The sequence below is a fragment of the Phodopus roborovskii genome, unplaced genomic scaffold (assembly GCF_943737965.1).
Source record: "Phodopus roborovskii unplaced genomic scaffold, PHOROB, whole genome shotgun sequence".
NCBI classification, from domain to species: Eukaryota; Metazoa; Chordata; class Mammalia; order Rodentia; family Cricetidae; genus Phodopus; species Phodopus roborovskii.
In genome coordinates this window covers 5325740-5333886 of record NW_026126415.1, presented here as the reverse complement: position 1 = coordinate 5333886, position 8147 = coordinate 5325740, and positions in this window count along the sequence as shown.

Here is an 8147-nt window from a genome sequence, read left to right as displayed (position 1 = left end):
ATTTGACACATTAATTTCTAGTCCATTCTTTGAGAGTATAACCAATTCTAATCGCTGAAAGCTTGTACAATAGCTTGCTTTTCATCTACTAAACCTTTTGGGGAGGAAATGTTCATTGGTTTAAATGAAGCTATTGTTCTTCGTTGAAAGATTAATATAAACTCGCAATTATTTTTTTTGTGGATTTGTTCTGCACTTGAGAATAGAGGCTTCAACTTTATTAGCAAACTATATTGTTTTAAATTAAATTACTAATAAATGTATTGGGTGTGAATTCAAGGAAATATTTTGCAAAACTAAAGAGACAAGTTAGCATCCTAAACTCTAAACAACATTCTAGTGGGTTCTTTTTATATAGAAATATTTTGTGGGGGGATTAATTATTACCAAAGATTTTTAACATTTTGAATTTTAATCATGCATGCCCAGAAAAAAAAAAAAAAACTGTTAGTCAAGGCATCCTTTTCTTCCATACATAAGTTAATAGTGACATCTTGTGGTTAGTTTTGACTTTGAGATCATATGTGTAAGCAAAGTGAAGGTGCTTTGAATTTTGTTGAAACGTATCCATCTTTTTATTCCATTTCCAAGTATTTTATGACGCTTATTTCCTCTGCAAGTCGTCTTCATTGCCATCAAATTAATCAAATGGTATCATTAAAGCTATGTCACGATGTCAACTTGTTCGCTGGGCATGACAAGCCCAGCACAGCATACCTGGGGCCATCATCTCCAAAGTAATGCCAGTTCAAAAATGAAAAAAGGTCAGACAAACTCAGCCTGAGGTAGACTCCGTGCAACCTGATCCTCCTCCCCTTGCCAATGTCAAGATCAATAGAGTGAAGAAAATCTCAAAAGCTATTACAGGTGAAAAAAAAAATGTGACAACTAAATGCCACATGGATTGTTGGACTAACTCCCACACGGAAAGACAACGTTGTGGAAAATCTAAATGACACGTAAAACTTGGATTTGGTTAACAGAAACGCAAGAATGCATATTCTTCACCTCCTCTTGTGATGTTGGCTCCGCTGGAATATGAGTAGTAGTGACAGTAGCTTCATATTAATCTGAAAATTTGAACAGTGTGTTTAAATTAGAAAACAGCTCACACAACTCAAATATTAGGTTTGATCGATTATATTGATTTCCCTTTCCAAAAGAACAAGAAAGCCAACAAAGGAGAATGTTTAGAGTTTCTGATTGTTGCAGATACTTGAATTGCTATAAAAACTAGGTGGAATTTCTAGGAATTTTAGTGACCAACTCAAGATTCTACATGTATGAATTCCTTTTTGACTTGGGAGTAGAGTGGAAGTACCCGCTGTTGCCTCTGAGGCTTCACCTGCCTGCCTTTCTTTCTTCTCCAGCTCTTTTTCCTCCTCCTCCATCTCTACCTCTATTTCTAGTCCGTTATTTTCTCTCTCGCCTAAGAAGTTTTCCTCTTGGTTCTCCACCTGCCCAGAGCCTTCTTTCAAAGGAAAGGGAGGAAAGAAGGAAAAGAAAAGAACAGAGGGAAAAGAAAATTTTGATTTTTAAATTCCGTTTTCTTAAGTTTTCTCTTCACATGTCCCTTATCAGAAAAAAAAAAATATTGTCCAATCCACCATCTGTGTCTGCTTCCTTTTTCTACATCCTTAGCCACCGGAGAGTTTGTTTATACTGCAGGAAACATCGCACATTTGATTGTTTCTTCCTGGGCTAGTATGTAAGCTTCGTGATTCAAGCAGTGTTTCGTTCACAGTTTTGGATCCTGTGATGTCTCTGTAAAGCACACGACAGGCGCTCAAACGTATCTGAAATCTCCCCTGAACCTGTTTACCATACGAGTCCTGAAAGCCTGGTCTGTCCTCCACATGGCAGCCTATCTATCTACTGATGCCTTCAGATCCCACCCCTCCCTCAGCTCTGCTTATGCCCTACTTAGTGTGCTCTGGGTGTTCACCAGCTGCTCCCAGCTGCCTTCTTGGCTGGGCCCTGAAAAATCTCAGTCCTGTTATTTTGCTTTTCTACCTACCTTTCTGATTCCTGGTCAAATCTGGCCAAGGATAAGAGAAAATTTTGGACATTTCTCCTGTCTGCTCCGAATGGTTTTAATCTGAATTTCTCCACGGTCACGGCTTCCATTAGATGGATGTTCTTCTGCAGGATAAGGTGTCTCTGGGTTTTGGCAATACTTCTTTCTCCTCTGCCCCTTTGAAGGTAGATGTGCTCATCTGTTGCCCATCGTTGGCTGTTTTGGTATTGCGGTGTGTTCACATAACTCTGGTCATGTGTCTATAAATATCACCTTAATTAAAATCTCTAAATTATAGCATGTAATTTTCTTTTCTAAGGTAAGGGTCTTTTCTAACACATCCCTAGAATGATGCCCTAGGGTAGTGTTTCTTAAACTTTAACAAGCAGAAGAAGGAAATGGGGGGAGGGGTGTATTAAAATATAGATTGCTGGGTATCACGTTGCCAGATTTAGAAGAGCTAAGGCCCCACAATTTACATTTTGAGCAGTTTTCCAAGTAATGCCAACACTGTAGGTCAGAGAACTTAGGTGGTATACCTTGAGTTTCAGGAGTGAAGAAATCTTTCTTCAAATAGGCCTTAAAAACTCTGTAACAAATTGAAGTAGCAAACAGTGGAACAGAGACCTAGTTCTGCAATAATATTATAATAGATTTTACACTAAAATCTTTGAGAAAAGTGAGTTTGAATACAGGAAATTGGAGATAGAGTCTGCTTCCAGAAATCCAGGCATGTAATACTTAGAGTTCGAGACTATGGGTCTCAGCTGCCTACAATACAGAATGAAATCATTTATTAGTCACAGGGAAAATAGGAAAATCGACCCTTACATCACACTAAGCACGAAAATCAACTCCAGATGCAGACAAAACTACAATGCAAAGAGGAAAAATTACAAAAATTTGGAAGATAATATCTGTAACATGGGATTGAAAAGCACTTCTTAAACTAAAGGTTTAAACAGAGATCAGCACAAAGATGACCAAACTGAAAAAGTTCTAGTCGATGGATGATACAATAAAGAAGGTGAAATGTAAAAACCACAAACTAGGAAATGTTTTTGAAAATCAGCTTTAAAATATGAACAAACCCTTAATAAGCATTTCACAGCAAAGTAAAAACAATGATTAATGTATTGAAACCTCAGAAGATATAGCTTTATATGTTATACAAAATGAGAAAAACTACCAGTATCAAGTTTCACCTGACTAATTGTACTAAATACAGACCAATTCTGAAAATTGATTTGACCTAAATCAGTATCCAGATGAGCCAGTCAGGGTACTAATGCCTGCTATTGCGAAGTGAGTGTTGAAGGAATATTGCTTTAAATTGTCAGACTAGAGAAAATAAGAATGTCAACAGGGAGGTTCATCTATTGATGTTCATTCAGAGAACACAATAAAACGCCCCCATTTTACTGTGAGGACACCTTTATGTGTCAGGTGATACATACAGTCTGGGTACTGTAAGGAATAAATCTTGCTAAATGTTAATGGACTAAATATTAACTGTGATTCTTACTTGATAACTGTTGTGTTATATATTTTGCCATGCTAATGTTAAAACCCTTCTTTTTATTTAGACAGAAAAGAGGAGATGATGGGAGATGTCATTCTGTAAATATGTTTCTCATACTGGTTAATGAATAAAGCACTGTTGGCCAATAGGAAAGTAAGATAGGTGGGACTAGGACACAAGGAGGAAAGAGGAAGTAGTAAGGAGGAGTCAAGATGGAGAGACTGGGGAGAACAGAACCGCCGGTCCCCGCTCTCTGGTAAGACCATGTGGAAATACATAGAAATGGGCTAATACTTAAGACAGAGCTAGCCAATAAAAAACTAGTACCTGACCAACAGCATTATATCAAATACAGAGTCTCAATGTGTTAATTGGGGCTGGTGCGGTGGTGGGACAAGACCAGGAGACGGGGGAAAACCTACTCCTTACAGGGTACACTGGACCAAACGATGGCCTAGACAAGATGAATTAGGATAGTGTGAGATTTTACCATTATTTGGGATGGCATACAACTGGAGACACCTGAATTGCGAAACCCTGGGATTCTTCTTCTAACATTTCCAGATAGTGATTGTGCATAATTGGAACTGTGGACAGTAGAACTTTAATGCGGAATCACTACAACATATAAGCACAATAATAAACTGCAGTTATAAAATTCAGCCCAGACAAAAACCACAGATTTAGAGGTGATGATTAAACCTATCACAGCAGAAACTATATAAGCATGGCTTTACTTAAAAGAACTAAAAAACAAGCAAATGTATTTAGCTTGGACCAGCTTGAGCAACCCCATAAGTTCACTACTCACGTCTAAGTGAATAATTAAAATAAGGTGGATATCTAGGAATATTCACTCATGATAAAAATTACTTAGGACAAACAAGTAAGTGACAAACATAGATATTTGGATAGAGGCTACCTGTCCTATAGGTGTAGGAATCATGTTGTGGTAGGGGGTGAACTCTCTTGAGCCACTGAGAACACACAGTCTCCTGTGTTGGTAGGATGGCTTGTAGTTCTGTTTTTTTTTTTTTTTTTTTCAATTTTTTTGAAAAAAAAATTATTATGTGATAATTACATCAAATTGTATGCAATATTGAATATTCAATATATTCACCTTTATAGCCAGCAATAAAGCTTTTAGAACTCATTGCCTCAAAGTTGCTCATCTGTAAAACCCAGAGCAAATCAGTTCTCCATTTACCACATGATGACATTCCCTAGTGTTCTTAACAGTTTCTCAGATCCTAAATGAATATTCTCCTTCTCACTTAAATATCCTTCGGGGCTCAACACTGGATGAGATTCTCAAATACGCTGTCTATAATAATACTCTCTCATGGTTTTCTCAATACTTCTTAGGATGTTTCTTTTCCTTAGAGAGGTTCTTGGGGTCTCATAGCCCCTGAAACGCTGGCGTCCAACGTCTCCAAAGGACTTCTTCACATATTCCAAGGTAACCCCTTTGTCACAGTGTTTTTAGGACATATCTAGCACTGCAGCTTTCTGTAGATGTTTTCCCCACAGCTCATCATAAGATATTCAAAACTGGATTCATTATCTTGCTCCACCAGAATGCAGTATTTTTCACATTTGGGGAAATGACTGTTATTCCCATGGTTTTTCAAGAAGGGGGAATTTATTTTCAAAGATATGTCTCAATCAGTCTTACCTCAGAATATAATTTCAGCTGATTATATATTCAAAATCTGTCTCATATATCCTTCTCCATCCAATTTCACCAAGTTCTTCTTGACAATAACAGTAGAATTGGGGGGAAAAATCTTTTTAAATGTCTCCATTTGGGTCAATTTCCTTGTTTTTCATTTTCATCGGAATTTATTTCTTGTATGCGACCATTTATGTTCTCATAGTTTTGTGCCTGTCTGATTTCTGCTGGGAGCATAGGAAAATGCATATGCCATACAAGCTTCTGCACTAAAATCTTTATCTTCTAATAATCTTCTCTAAATCTGGAGGTGAGTAAATAGACTCAGAGACTCTGACAGGGAAGGAATCACACTATAGTTGAGAATTCCACCTGGAGGGCTAGTGGTACATACCTTAATCCAAGCACTCAGGAGACAGAGGCCGTTGGCAGGCAGATCTCTGAATCTGAGGCCAGCCTGACCTACACAGTGAGTTCCAGGACAGCCAAAGTTACATAAGGAAACCCTCTCTCAAAATAAGTAAATAAATAAATAAACAATTAATCCTACTTGGTGGTTTGTATGCAATCAGGTATATCCTCCACGTAATCAGCTAGCTGTCTGTCAAAATAATATATGATAAATCTGTGTGGATTCTAGTGATGTAAATTTTCACCTCATTTCTTACTCTTAGCTTGAAACTATTTTAAAATTTTAATCAGAGTACAATTACATCACTCCCACCCTCTACTTCCTCTCTGCAAGCCATCTCATCTTTCCTCTACCCATCCAACCCCCCATGCCCCATCATGTTCTCTTGAATTGATAGCTTCTTATTCCTATATTATTGTTACCTATGTTAATAAATGCATTAAAATATATACAATCTGTGCATTCTGTTCTTTTGTTATTTGTGTAATATGGTTTCAGGATAGACCACGTTGTATTAGTTGATCAATTAGGGTTATCATTCCTTGGAGAAGATAATTATTCTTCTCTCAGCAGTCATTAGTTACCTTAGTTATTGGTCTAGGGCATAGGGCCCCATTATACCCATTCTGTATTATCTATTGATATTGTCATTGTTCCCATCTTATTTAGACACATTGTCGAAATATCATGAAGCAATCTGTATGCTGCAAGTACAAGTTAAAAAATACAGGAATAAAAATATAAATAAACACATTCCCTGCCTTTAATTTTTATTAACATTTATTGAATCTCTTTCTTGAGCTTTTCTGGGTTGTCCCTGATAGGATTTCTTAACAGTATGTATCTTACAGTTTTTTTTTTTAAGTTCATCTATTTCAAAGATATTTTACTATTTCATAAACTTATTTTAGTGACTTTATAAGTAGTGCATGTAAAGTAAAAGTGTACCACAAAGCAAAATAGTCCCTATAATTAGGCTTAATAGGTAGTTACAATTTTATATAAAGCCCACATATAAGAGCACATATTAGACTAAATGCATGTAATATTTACTGTTGAGGATGGGGCAGGACAATATTTCCAAGTATCACAGGAGGTATGTATTGCCTCAGACTACATTAACATTCTGATGCTAAGAACCCCCATCCAAAAGACCTATTTTTCTTCATCTCAATTTTATTTTATTGTATAAAACTGGGTACCCAAAGGGGTGGGGAGAAGAGTTAGAATGTAACTGAAAGCAAATGAAAAGGTAGAAGAATGCAGTTTTATGTAAAGGGGCATTCCTTTATTTGGAGGGAGAGGGAAAGAAAAAAAAAAAGTCATCCTTGGTGGGTAAATAGGAAGCTGGATAGAAAGAACTCATGGCCTTACGCAGTGCTCAGAGGACACAGCCCCCCACCTGTAGTTTAACAGGTCTTCCCAGTCTGATCTCCCAGTTAGAGGGTAGAGATTCATATCTGCTGGAAGTTGACAGAACCACTATGAGCCTCTCTCCCCTCACCAGAATGAATCTAAATGTTTTGCGGCAGTGGGTACAGCTGTTGACCCAGTGACACCTATAAACTTGAGTCTATGTCTATATACATTTTTAATTTTAAAAATTATATCGAGCCACTCCTTTGTGCTCTGAATTATTTCCTAAGGGTTAGAAGTAATGGACATTTTATTTTTTAAAAGCAGAAATGTATCCCCAAAGTACTCGCCAGAAAGGTGGTAACAATTTATTTTCCTATTGTGAATATCACACTTTGGTGCCCATTTATTGAGTCTATTTTAGCTTCATGAGTTATTTTAGGGAAATCATGTCTTAGGCCAAGTTATATTGATGTGAACTTGAAGGAAATATAATGAATAATGAGAGGAAAATCATTGTTTTCCCCCCTATGTCATATTGCAGACAAGTTTCCATAAAACTGAGATGACTTCATTTGCCAAAGACATTTGATATGTCAAATGCAGCCATATGTTCTAAATATAACAGATTACTGCCATGTGCATGAGTTAAGGAACACTATGTTGTGAAAGTTTAAGGAACACTGGAAATGTATGTCTGAATTTTAAGTAAGCCATATTTCAGACCTCAAATATTTCAATGACAGAGCAATAGAAAAATATATAACCCAATGTTTTAAGAGTAATAACTTTAATGGAACATTTAAACCATTTGAAATATAGTCTTCTATACAAAAGAGAATACTAAGTTCATGGGGATCCCCCTATAATGACTTTACTCGGGAGGAGGCATAGAAATTATTTGTAGAACACATGAGTTCAGAGAGACTCCCTTGTCTAACATTTAATGAGGTATCACACAGCTGGACTCCTGGAGCCTATTACTGAGCCAGCCAATCCTGCTTTAAAATGCATTATTATATGGTCTTTATCTTAAATTTCGATTTTTAAAAGTATTTTTTAATTTTTATTTTATATAGATGTTTTACCTTCGTGTATGCCTGTGTGCCATATGCAAGCCTGGTATCTACAGAGACTACAATGAGACTGTTGAATCTTCTGAGACTGG